The 14181-nt window shown below is 42.8% G+C and overlaps 1 pseudogene across 1 annotated transcript; it reads right to left on the bottom strand.

Moving 5' to 3' along the window:
- Positions 1-720: 720 nt before the first annotated feature.
- LOC309371751 (small nuclear ribonucleoprotein Sm D2 pseudogene) lies at positions 721-1083 on the bottom strand (annotated as a pseudogene). The gene has a single exon. The product of its transcript is annotated as a small nuclear ribonucleoprotein Sm D2 pseudogene (transcript).
- Positions 1084-14181: the final 13098 nt, after the last annotated feature.

Below are 14181 nucleotides of genomic sequence, written 5' to 3' on the forward strand. Positions count from 1 at the left end.
AGGATTTTAACAAAATGTTTATTACAAAAGAAAAGGTCATCAGGCAACATATATGAACATAACCAGGTGTCTGGGGATTGGAAAATTCATCAGCCAACTCTATGAATAGCAAGAAGCCTTGCACTTTCCTTCATTGGGGTACATTCGTGGGCACAAAAATGACTCGAAGAGCAGGCAGCTGCTAAGAAGATGCTATTGGCTAAAGCCATCAGCAGACCATAGCAGCCTCTTGGTAGTTACCCTGAAGACAGCTCTTTGCTGGACTAGGCTCTCAACCATCAGGCAAGGCCTCCTTCCACTTGCCTTGCCCCACCCCCTGGTCCTGGGATTCTTCATAAGGAAGCTATGCCTAGAGGAAGAGCTGTGAGGGGAGAGACTCCATCAGGCAAGGCCTCTTTCCACCTGCCTTGCCCCACCCTCCAGTCTCTGCTTCTCATTTTGTATTGTATTATGTTGTGCTCTGTGGTTTGCTGTTGTTTTATTGATTGGAGTTTAGAAATTACGTATTGTAATTGTTGAGTGGATTTCTGTTTCATTTTGAAATGCTGATATTTAATATTATTCTATATTATTTTAATGAATGTTGAATGTTATTTTATTTGCATATTGTATATTGTATTATGCACATTGTCTTATTTATATGATGTTAGCCGCTCTGAGCCTGGCTTTGGCTGGGGAGAGCGGGATACAAATAAAATTTATTATTATTATTATAAGCACCTACAGCCTGCTGACATACTATTATTTCCCAGCGATTAGGGGGTACCTCAGCACCACAATGACTGAATCTCCACGCAGGAACATCTTGGAGATGTAGCGGTCCTTTTTGACAGGTTTCGATGTCTTCTTGCCTTTCCCACTCTTGGGCACCTCTGTCCACATCTCCTTAGCGTTTTCCAACACCATGTTGCAGTGCCTGTCAAAGGCTTTGACCCGGCCAAGCAGCTTCTTGTTGTTTTGACAGTTGATCAGCACCTGAGTATTGTTTTTTACAGACTGGGTGAGAACAGAAAGGGGCCCCGTGTTGAATTCTTCCTCCTCCCTGTTTTGCAGCTCCTCTGGGGCCATCTCACTCTTGGGCTGGATCAATTCTGGGCTGCATCAATAGGAGTATAGCATCTAGATCAAGGGAAGTAATAGTGCCACTGTATTCTGCTCTGGTCAGACCTCACCTGGAGTACTGTGTCCAGTTCTGGGCACCACAGTTCAAGAAGGACACTGACAAACTGGAGCGTGTCCAGAGGAGGACAACCAAAATGGTCAAAGGCCTGGAAATGATGCCTTATGAGGAACGGCTAAGGGAGCTGGGCATGTTTAGCCTGGAGAAGAGGAGGTTAAGGGGTGATATTATAGCCATGTTCAAATATATAAAAGGATGTCACATAGAGGAGGGAAAAAGGTTGTTTTCTGCTGCTCCAGAGAAGCGGACACGGAGCAATGGATCCAAACTACAAGAAAGAAGATTCCACCTAAACATTAGGAAGAACTTCCTGACAGTAAGAGCTGTTCGACAGTGGAATTTGCTGCCAAGGTGTGTGGTGGAGTCTCCTTCTTTGGAGGTCTTTAAGCAGAGGCTTGACAACCATATGTCAGGAGTGCTCTGATGGTGTTTCCTGCTTGGCAGGGGGTTGGACTCGATGGCCCTTGTGGTCTCTTCCAACTCTATGATTCTATGATTCTATTCTATGATTCTAAGAGGCTCATTGCTGGGCCCTTCTCTTCTTCCTAGCCGTCGACTCGCGCGGCGAACTGCTGCGTCACGGGTTTGCAAATCCTGTCGTAGCTTTAAGAAATATGGTTTATTCACCTATTTATGGCTTCAGTCTGCATAGAGCATGGTCATTTCCAGAGGGGCTTTCACCTCATGGTAGTGCAGCCCTGAAGCTCAAGGCATCTCTCCCAGCCAGCCTTCCCAAGGTGGACCCCAGTCTGTATTCTTCCGCCTTCATCCTCCAAGAACATGTTGCTAAAAACCAGGGTGGATTTGATTTAAATCGAAGTGATTTAAATCACTAGTCATTAAGACTTGATTTTTATTAGTATTTTACCAAAAGACTCATTCTTGCTGGTATAATCTTAATCTTTGCAACCAGATGAAGGTTTCATTTTTGGAATAATACAATTTCAGAGTAGTTTTTACAGTTATATCAAAAATTACTGATTTGGTTATACTCTTAGAAATACATAGACAGATAATTATGAAATTATGGTGAGGTTTAATAAGTTAACTGTTTATATTCGGATGACTTTTCTGCTGTACTTCATTGGAAGGATAAAAATGATCATTTCCTGAAGAACAATTTAAACAATTTATTTAACTAAAACAGTAACATTATAGCATATGTATCCATGTTTGTTAACTGATGTGGTTAAACAATTTCCCCAAAACAACAGCAACCTTAGACTGAGTTTTAGCACACATGAAAAACTTAAAACAAATCCTTATCTCCTGATAAATAACCTTTGCACTATAATGCAACTTACCGGTAAATAGAAAACTATCATTAGAAAGATTTTTCCTCCAAAAGCATTTTGTTTTAAAAATCCAATTCTAATAAAAAAAAAATCTGATTTAAATTTTAAAAAATCCAATTTTTTATTTTATTTTTTAAAAATCATTGATTTTTATCTACCCCACTAAAAACATTCCTTTCCTGTCACCTCACAACTTGGGAACCTTCCAAACCCCCAGTCTTGGTTCATACCCCAGGGCAGGGAGAAGGACAGTTCTCCTGCATTGCCAATGACCCTCAATTTTTTCTTAATAATGCTAGCTTGGCCAGGTCATTCTCTGCATAGGCTAGCCCAGTCTGCAGTTTGTATTTCTCCCTTCACATCATCAAAATCCTGCCATTTATTAATTTCTAGTATGGGGGGGGGGTTCTCCTCCCAAATCTATAACCATATATTGGAATGCAAAAAATCTCTCACATCTCTTCCAATTCCTGTTTACGGACATTTTAAAAATAAAAAAATAAAAAATAAACATGTGGATTGTCCATGGAAGAAAATGTAGAATTTCTATTGCTGTAGAATGGCCACATTACCCAGGAGATTTTGTACAAAACTACTCCTTTTGGGAACTTTAGGGAAGTTTTTAATGTTTGATGTTTTATCTTGTTTTTAATATTATGTTGGGAGCCACCCAGAGTGGCTGGGGAAACCCAGACAGATGGACAGGGTTGTTGTTGTTAATTATTATTATTATTATTATTATTATTATTATTATTATTATTATTATTATTATTTCAGCGGAGAATTTGCTAAGCCTGTGGTTCTCAAACTACAAAGTACATCGGGTTAAATACGCTTCAGGTTACATATGCTTCAGGTTACACACTCTGCTAACCCAGAAATAGTGCTTCAGGTTAAAACTTTGCTTCAGGATGAGAACAGAAATCGTGCTCTGGCAGTGTGGCAGCAGCGGGAGGCTCCATTAGCTAAAGTGGTACTTCAGGTTAAGAACAGTTTCAGGTTAAGAACGGACCTCCGGAACGAATTAAGTACTTAACCCGAGGTACCACTGTAACATGCTAAGCACCTGGAAATTGGCTTCTCTGATAACTGACATCACTTAGAAAACATCTGTTGCTGGTTTTTGCAACTTCCTGTTTAATACAGCTAATGTTTTGATTTGGGCTAGAGATCTCAAGAGCCCTCTGAAAACGTTGTTCACTTTTGTTGATATGTATGGATAAGTAAATCCTAATAGCAAAGAGATATCTGACAAGAGAAGGGAGCATAACTTGATTCTCTTTACCAACAACATGGCAATCGTGTTAATTGACCCACTGGCAGCGCTCCCTCCTTATGTTAAGCAAGAATTAGTTTTACTATACACCCCTTTTATACAGTTTCAATATCTGGGGGTAATAGCACCCCAAAAGCTTAATAAATTGTATCAAGCCGCCGACATCCCTTTGGTGAGAAAAAAACCTGAGGATGTTAAGCAATGGAAGAAAATGTAGAATTTCTATTGCTGTAGAATGGCCACATTACCCAGGAGTTTTTGTAGAAAACTACTCCTTTAGGGAACTCCTGGGAAGCTTTTAATGTTTGATGTTTTTAATGTTTGAGCCACCCAGAGTGGCTGGGGAAACCCAGCCAGATGGGTGGGGAATTAATAATAATGATGATGATAATAATAATAATAATATAAAAAGTTTTTGATTTGAGTTTCCACTAAAATGAGGCTGCATTTTAATGTTTTAATGTTGTATTTTAATTTTGTTTTTAAAGTTGTATTTCAATCAATAGTTTTTATATCTGGTGTTAGCCGCCTTGAGCCCAGTCTTGGCTGGGGGAGGGCAGGGTATAAATAAAATTTATTATTACTCTAATCATTTTTTGGATTCACTCAATATCTGTCGAAAATTCAATTTCCCCCACATAGATTTTGATGTATTCCTTAAAGATAGCCCACTCCTTATTCAATTTTTGTACCATATCTCCTCTTATCCTCCCTGTTAATTCGGCAATATGGAAGTATTCCATCATTTTAGATAGCCAGTCTGTTTTAGTTGGGACACTGCTGCTTTTCCAATTTTGGGCAATTAATAACCTTGCCACCATAGTCGCATACATAAATATTGGTCTGACCGTTCTTTTTATTTCCTCTGACATGATACATAGGAGAAAGGATTCTGGTTTTTTCCCAAATGAAAATCTAAACATCTTTTTCAATTCGTCATAAATATTTTCCCAGAATCCCACTATCTCTTTGTACTCCCACCACATGTGTAGAAAGGTTCCTGCCCCATTGTTGCATCTCCAACAGACATCACTACAGTTTTTATACATTTTTGCCAGTCTAACTCCTATTGTAAGTAGAATGAACGGAAGAATTGTAGAGTTGGCAGGGACCACAATGTAGGAATCTTTTGCCTAATGTGGGTGTGATGGCCTGGGATTCGGACTCAGAGGCTGAACCTGAGGAATCCCAGCCTGCACAGGACTCCCCGCCTCCAGAACCAGCTGAGCCAGGACTGGGGCTTGAGCCTGAAGGGTCCTCATCTGTGCTGGATCCTCAGGTGCAGGCACCAGCTGAGGCTGCTCTGGCCCCTGAGGTGATGGAGGACCCATTGCCTGCAGGTGCTCCACTCTCAGCCTCGTCAGGGGAAGAGGAGGTTGCCTCTGGGTCCGGTGACCCTCCAGCCTCTCCTGAGCTGCAGAGGCTCAGGGCAGAGAGGCCGAGGGAACTAAGTTCTCGCAGGAGGAGTGCTCGCTTGCAGGCCAGGAGAGGAGAGTCACCTGTGGGCCGGGGCCGCCCTATGCCTCGGGGCAGATAAAAGCTGGCCAGCCCCAATCCCAGGTTGCGGGAGCAACATTGTTGGTAGCCTGTTCCTGCCTGCACCCTGTCCTGCTCTTCTGCCAGAGTTCCTGACCGCACCCGACTCCCTGCCTTGGACCCCATTTCAGCTTTGACGGACAGCCTCCATACTGCATCCTCGACCTCGGACTGGACTCGGACCACGCCGCATGGTTAGCCCTTGGGACCAGCACAGTGGGACTCAACCCATGACCCTAGAGACCTAGAGTATCATGCACTACAAGTCAGAGTTAATGGGCCTAGTTTAGTCATGCTCTGTAACTTTAGTGGGTCTATTTGGAGCAGGACTAGCACTGGATACAACACTCTAGCCCAACCTGGGAAACATTTGCAATAGCTATCTCTTCCAAGTGGGCATTTAAAGTTTCCCCATTATAACGCCTCGGCTTTGTTTTCCTTCCCTGACATCCATCTTCATGGAAAGCCATTACAGAAGTGACAAAGGTTAAACCAGCAGAAGAATGGCCCCACATTCTTATTCTATCGGAATCGTGCAATCCTGTTTGACTGAAGTGTGCCATAACTACACAAAACACAACTGCACTCATGGAAATTCTAAATCTTTATGGGCTTCCTGCGGAAAAGATTCCTTGTCTAACATTTTGTCGTTCCACTGGATTAGTAAAGGACAATTAGCTCTATTATTCATGTTTCAGTCTCCGGTGGTATTTAGCACATAACGAATGTAAATAGCTGGGAGCCAAAACTGTCGGAAACGATAAATAACGGCTGCGCTATGAGTTTTGCCAGAAAGTGGGCAGGTGGCCGGGAATCAAATGCATTTATAGGACTTAGCGGAGAAAGTCCACTGTTGCGTAATGGGGCAGAGATGTAGGTAAAGGGGCATGATATGAAACATAGATGCCATCATAAAAGTTTTCCAAGGTATGGTTGATTCCTCCCCCCTTGAAGAAATATGATATAATGGTGACGGTCTGCTGATTAACAAGCTATAACAAGAAAAAGAAAGCACACAAAACAGATATAAGAATCCATTGAAATGAATTTCCTCTTGCAACAGGGTAAGGCATATTTGAATAACATTCTTTAGATCAGTGTAGTAACCCATCGCAATTTCCTTCTGACGAGAGAAAAAAACTCTTCCATGATCAACAATATCCTGATAGGTAAGAAAGTGAATCACAAAATGCGTTACACAACAGATTCCATTCTACCAGAAACCACACAGGACATTTGAAGTGCACCTTCTGAAATATGCATTAAGGAAAAGGAAAATAACTCTTCCTTGCTACTGAAATCCATGGCCTGCGTTTCCCCACACGAGTGAACTTACAAAGTAGCTTACAGCATAAGAGCGCAACACCCTAAATAAAAATATACCCACTATAAAATTACAAAAATACCGTATTTTTCGCCCTATAGGGTGCACCAGCCCATAGGGCGCACCTAGTTTTTTTTCTTTTGGAGGGGAAATAAAGGGGAAAAAATTATTTCCCCCCCAGGCGCGGGGCTTCCCCCGCCCAAGCTTCCCCCGACCACAGCCCCCAGAACAGGCTGCTATCCGCAAGCCTCGGGAGCCCGGCGGGAACTCCCACCGGGCTCCCAAGGCTTGCAGATATCTGCCCGAAGCCCAGGGCGCGCTGCTCAGTGCTCCCCAGGTTTCGGGCTGCAGGCTGCTGTCCACAGCCTTGGGAGCCCAGTGGGAACTCCCGTGGGCTCCCAAGGCTTGCGGATAGCTTCCTGAAGCTTGGAGAGCGAGAGGGGTCGGTGTAGGAAGGCTTGCGGATAGCTTCCTGAAGCCTGAAGAGCCAGGGGTGTAGGAAGGTTGGGGCAGTCTGCCCCAGGTGTCATCCCTGGGGTGGGTGACAAAACCCCCCCTGGGCGGATCGCTGCACTGCCCCCCTGGGTGCCAATCACCACACCAATCACCCCAGTGAGCGCCAATCGCCACACCAACGCCCTGCCCCCCTGGGCGCCAGAGTGGCTAGCCAGAGCAGCTAGCTCCGCCGCTACAACCAGAAGTTTGGAAGCTGTGGCTGGATGGTTATGTGGGAACCGGTTGAAGTTAAATTTTTCAAAGACAGAGGTCCTTTGGCTGGGTCGGGATGATATGGGATTGGGGAGGCCACTCCCATCTCTTGCGGGGGCGCAATTAGTGCCAGCACCGTCCGTTAAGAGTTTGGGTGTAATCTTCGACTCCTCCCTTTCTATGGAGGCGCAGATTGCAGCTATAACAAAGGTGGCATTTTTTCATCTCTGCCAAGCTAAGCAGTTGGCTCCTTACCTCTCTCGCCCTGACCTAACCACTGTGACCCACGCGACGGTCACTTCCAGGCTTGATTATTGTAACTCACTCTACGTGGGGATGCCCTTGAGACCGACCCAGAAACTCCAGTGTGTGCAGAATGCCGCTGTGAGACTCCTTATGGGGTCCTCGCCATGGGATCACATTCACCCGGTGCTATACCAGCTGCATTGACTTCCGGTGGAGTACAGGATCAGATTTAAGGTGCTATAAGGCCTAGGACCCTCGTACCTAAGGGACCGCCTCTCCTGGTATGTCCCACGGAGGACCTTACGGTCTTTAATTAAAAACATCCTGGAGATCCTGGGCCACAGAGAGGTTAGGCTGGCCTCAACCAGAGCCAGGGCTTTTTCGGCTGTGGCCCCAATCTGGTGGAACGCTCTGTCACAAGACACTAGGACCCTGTGGACTTGACATCTTTCCACAGGGCCTGCAAGACAGACTCCTTCTGTAATCCTCATAGGACTCTAGCCCAATGGTTGCCATTAATTTGATTCTGAATTGATTTTAGAATGTATTTCAATTAATTGACTGTGATTTTATGTAAACTGCTATTTTTACTGTTGTTTTAAATAATTTTTATTAGCAAGCCAATCACACCACATTATTCATATCACATTGGTTCCAAATTATACAGCCAAATTTTAATTTTTTTGGGGGGTACCCATATATCCAGCTCCGCACGAGTCCAAAATTCCGGATAAGTCCAGACTTCACTTATTTTACTGCATTAATTAATCAGTTCTATCCAGTTCAGTCCAGATAGTTCTTTATTATTTTTCTTCATCTTGTTGTTATCGTACATTCCTTTCTTTGCAATCTCTGATGATTCTCACAAGCAGGCTGAAAGTTGGCTTCTCTGTGTGGGTTTAGCCCAGGACAGCCCTGTTCGACACCTCCGTAAACAAAATTAATCTTCATTGTCCTTTATTTTTATTTTTTATTTTTTAGAAAAATATTTTTACTGTTGTTAGATGCTCTGATCCCAACTTTGGCTGGGGAGGGCGGGATATAAATAAATAAATTATTATTATTATTATTATTATTATTATTATTATTATTATTAACCAGCAACCCGGTAGCAACAATTCAAGTTTCTGAATGCATTCAAGGGCAACCCTATATACCAGTCAAAGCTCGGAAAAGACACCCCTCACCACCAACACCATCTGTTGTGATGCACCCTAAGCTGCAAATCCAAACTCTTAGGGCAGGCAGGTATGGGCAGGAGATATACTGAAATCTGCTGTGGATCATTTACAGTAGATCACGAAAGATTTCTGTCTCTCATCTGGTTAACGAAACCGCCCTACAACTCTCCCCACCCCAGAAGAAATACAGGACCTCCCCCCCAAGTGCCCCAATTTTCCAGGGAGAGTCCCGGAATTACAGAAGCAACCCCAGATTCTGATCCCGGAATGTCCCATTTTTTCATTAGGGCGCCCCTATTTTCATCAGAGAAATGTTGGAGGGCACGGAAATAGGCTGCGGAAATGAAGGAAGTCTGGAGGGAAATAAGGAATGGATTTTTGCATTTTATTGTACTTTATTGTATTTAGTTGCCCTAAAGAAAGGAAGGCAGACCCTCCAGCTTTCTAGACAGTAGCTCCAGGAGTCATGGAGAGATGCTACCACAGCACATCTTAGCAGATCCAGAGAGTTCATATGCCTTGCTATCGCACCTTTAATAGGAGATGGGCACACACGTTCACTTAGCAATTAAGTAGATGACACTTTCTCCATAAATAAAAGTTCAGGGGATTTTTTAAAATATATGTAGAATGCTGGCACGTGTTTAATTTGTTTGTACAGCATTTTATTGTTCATTTTATTTCCTTTTTGAATGTTTTAAATGGTTGTTTCTAACTATTTTTAGGCGTGATTTTATTCTTTGAGCAAACAACTCTTCGGTTTTTTAAAACAACCCAGCAGTGGACGCTCAAATTGCGAACATGATCCGTGTGGGATGCATGTTTAAAACCCTCAGCGTCCGCAACCTGCAGCGCGCGTCTGCACACGTGCGGGTTGCAATTCTGCGCATCCGCAAAGCGCGATTTAGTACTTCTGCGCATGCGCGACCGCCCAAACCTGGAAGTAACCTGCTCTGGTACTTCTGGGTTTTGGCGATCCTCACCCCAAAAAACGCAACCTGAAGCATTTGTCACCCAAGGTATGACTGTATAAAGTTTATGAAATAAATAAACATCAGGAAAGGCTTCCTTTGCTCAATTTCTATGTGTCGAGCAAGGTGAGGAGCCACGAAAAAGTTGACAAGTGAAATTCTACGCTTACTCAGGAGTAAGCCTCACTGCATTTAGTGGGCCTTGATCGCAAGTGCATGGGACCATATAATAATGAAATGCAAAGTGTAAGAGAGAACGAATACAAGAATGGATTGTTTTTCTTTCAGCTATATTTGCTTGCATTTGCTTAAAAGAGAGAGAGAGAGAGAGAGAGAGAGAGAGAGAGAGAGAGAGAGAGAGAGAGAGAGAATTTGGTTCGTGATCATTTGCAAAAGAAATTCTGTATGAGAACAAAGGAAGAGTTTGAATATAGCGCTCACAACCTTGTCCTCTGCTTTTAGATAATTATTGCAGTAAAAATAGGAATTCGCAAAGAAAGCAGGTAAGTGAAGCTGGAAACCTTAGCATTAATCTTTTCTGACCTAATTTTTCCCCGCCAGGCCCCGAAAGGTAACAAACACAAATGATTAAAAAAACAACAACTTGACAGTTTAAGACCAGAGTTAAAGCTATCTCATATTGGTTCAAGCTCTACAAAGCCAGAAAAGTAGAGGCCAAGGAAAATGCCATAATTGATGGTTTGTCAATTATTTTATTTCCGCCTTCCCAAATCTGATTAATTTCAATTACATTCCTGGCAAAATAACAATCCCTTATACAACAACTGCAATATTAACAACTTCCATTTGTGTTGACACATTAAATGATTTCTAAATCTACAGGTGAGGCACTCAAACTATATCCTTGTTCTTCCTCTGTGTGGTAGTTATTCTGTCTGTGACGGTTCTTCATGTCCTTTTAAAATATTATGTCTATCTTTTCCCAGTTGTTGCTGTTCTCCATCATGCCTTGGGTGGAGCTAATATACCATTGTTGTTTCAGAAATTCTCCATTGCTCCATCCCGTGATTCACTGTTTTGCAACTTTTACAACAGCTGCAAAAATCACACTTTGTTATTCTTAATTATTCACGTATTATACTGCCTAATCCTATAGTGAATTTCGATAGTGGATAAATGATGGGCCGAAAAGCCTGGCGCAATATCTTAGCAAGAATATTACATTCTGCTTTAATGTTTTCTTTCTAAATTTGGAATCACAGTTAGTACCTTAAGAAAGGACTCCACCGCCTTGTGGCATTGCTGAGAATGCATTAGGGGGGGAAAAGCAGATTGTTTGTTCAGGTAAGTCAAGCAAACCATATTTGAGAATCTACTGTATTCTGACTTCTGTTCAGATTGTGAAAGTCACACCTTGGGCTCTAGCTACACCTCAAAGGGTTCTTACACATTTATGTATTGCAACAAAGGGATGGAAAAGTACAGGCTGAAGAAATATATCTGGTCATGCCCCAAAATGCCCGTAACATTAAAAGATGACGAGTCTCCCACTACAGTAAGAAGGAAATGAGAAACAATGGAAGACTTATGTAAACCTGTGGAATTTTTTAACGCCACATTTGCAGAGCTGTCGTGAGGACAGCCAAGATGAAGACGGCAACGTATTTGGGGAAAGTAGCAGAAAAATGATGATACAAAATTCAATGTTATCGTTCCCGTGGTATCTCACACAACAAGCTAGCATTTCCAGTTCCAGCCTGTGAGGGAGACTTAAGAGCTAAACTGAAGACAAATTCAGTCATGTATCTGCAGCTGGGAAACAAATGCTTCTGGTGAAATTCTCCATTCCTTTGCGCCACTTAAATCTAAATAAATCCTCTCAGGGCTTCGACTCAGGACTTCTGCTGATTCTCCCTTGTAATGATATCGGTCATATCATCTTCCTTCAAATTCAAAGTCACTTCTTCCGAAACAGAAAAAGGCTTCATCACTAATTAAGGTAGCAAAAGAGGCTCCAGGACCTTTAATAGATGTGTAGAATAGAGAATTTCTGCGGCTGTAGCTTCATGACAATTCCTTTTGCTTCTCACCTGTTAAAATTGCAGGAGCCCAGCTTTCTTTTTCACCTGTTTCTCCACAAATTAAACCTTCCAGATGCTGTTAAACTCCATTTTCCATCCCCACTCTTCCTTTGTTTGATTACATGCAGGGTTGGGAACCACCTTTTTTATTTGTGAAAAATGTCCATTGCCCTGATTGTAACAGCAACAAATAACCTAGACAAACAGCTTATCCTTCCCATTCTGTAACACCACCTGATATTTTAAATAGCACCCCTATAGTAAACAGAATAGGGACGTGGGTGGCGCTGTTCAAAATCACATCAAAGTGCAAGTAGATAAATAGGTACCACTCCAGAGGGAAGGTAAACAGCCTTTCCGTGCGCTGTTCTGGTTCACCAGAAACGGCTCAGTCATTTTGGCCACTTGACCGGGAAAAACTGTCTGCAGACAAATGTCAGCTCCCTCGGCCAGTAAAGATGAGGACTACAACGTCAGAGTCGTCCACGACTGGACCTAATGGTCAGGGGTACCTTTACCTTTATATACAGTATTAAGTGCATGTAAACTTCTGCAAATTTGTGTCATGGGCCTATATCCTGAGTCCTTTGTCCCTGCTGTATAGCCTAGCACTGTATTCACCAAGATTTTTCCTAGCCTACTTGGGATCCTCTGTTAATAGGACCTTTGGCATGAAAATTAAGTCCTGTGCTAGGAAGCCAACACTTCTGCTACCTAACTTCACTGTCTTCGCCCTTGCCTTCTCTTCCATGACTGCTTCCAATTAAGTATTAACAGGTGCTTTGAATAGGACTGTATTTATGGTCCCCATAAACTTCTAATCTGTTCCACATGAATGCTGTAGTGGAAATGTACAGAATTCAGACAACCACCAGAACTGTAGAGTTGTATTTCAGCAAAGTTTATCAGCTGCGTTGGGGGGGGGGGTGCAACCTTGTTTAGTTATATGTTGTCTATGACTGCATGGAAACAATGAAAAAATGTTAAATTCAGTCCCATTTTAGCTCAAAGGATAGTTAAAACCAGGCATTCCTTTCAATGACCATCATTAAGTTTGTTATATAAGCAGGGGATTATTGGACTTTTCAGTAGCTGAGTCATCTGAAGAACAACGATGTGGCTAAAACACAGAAAATAAGTTCTGCATGAAAAAACTAACTGCCGGGTATCGCTCATGAAGACGAAGAACAGAGACATGAATTTAAGTATGCATCGCTGGCGACAAGTGAATCCAGACTAGGCTAGACACATTTCAGTCCGATGGAAATCAATAGGGCAAATTAGTAATTACTGAGTTACTCTCATTTCATTGAACTCAACAGATTGCGTATGAGTAATTGTCTGGGTCCGCTTCAGCCTACGTAGGAGACATAACAAAATCTGGACCAGGAAATAGAAAAAGTGGCTTTCCACAATTACTTGCCACATCTTTACCACTCAGTTCCCTAGTGGCATGTGAAGGGACCTCATTACATGGTCCAGAAGTGTTTCTGGTCTACGTTAGGACAAACCATGAGATTTCCCCCTCAGCATTCCCTAATTTAATTAAATTTAAATAATGAGAATATGGAGGGGCAAGAGAAAAGCTACACGTTGCCAGCATGGATTTAATGTCAGACGCAAGTGGCGCTGTGGTCTAAACCACAGAGCCTAGGGCTTGCCAATCAGAAGGTCGGCGGTTCGAATCCCCGTGACGGGGTGAGCTCCCGTTGCTCGGTCCTAGCTCCTGCCAGCCTAGCAGTTTGAAAGCACGTCAAAGTGCAAGCAGATAAATAGGTGCCGCTCCGGCGGGAAGGTAAACGGTGTTTCCGTGCGCTGCTCTGGTTCGCCAGAAGCGGTTTAGTCATGTTGGTCACATGACCTGGAAGCTGTATGCCGGCTTCCTTGGCCAATAAAGCGAGATGAGCGCCATTCGTGACTGGACGTAACTGTCAGGGGTCCCTTTACCTTTAGATGAGATTTAATCTTGATGGGCTAGTTGTTTGGACTGTGGTGAGGCTAATGAAGGAAAGATTATTAGACCAGGGAAGACCCAGGGGAGAAAACTTTAAAGTTTTGTAAGAACTCTGAATCTACAGAGCAAGGCAAGGTGAAAATCAGCATGAAATAGGTAAATGGCAAGTATAAAATAAATGAAGTAGTTCAGATACATAAAGGGAGGGAAGTAGCTTGAAGTAGGCAGATTGTTTTACCAAACATCTGGAAAAAATATAATATAATTATTTGGGTTCTTGAACCAATAGACTTTGGTCTGTTGCTGCTACCATTCCTGTTACCCCAGCTTGGCATTTAGATAGTACAACTAATGGTCTGGCATTTATTATGGTCTCTAACACAAATGTCAAATCGAAAAGAGCCAGGTTCTATAGTGTACAAAGGAAAAGTATGCTTCAACCTTATAAGAAATGTGAGTTATATAGAC

The sequence above is a fragment of the Podarcis melisellensis genome (assembly GCF_964234715.1).
Source record: "Podarcis melisellensis genome assembly, chromosome: 6".
NCBI lineage: Eukaryota > Metazoa > Chordata > Lepidosauria > Squamata > Lacertidae > Podarcis > Podarcis melisellensis.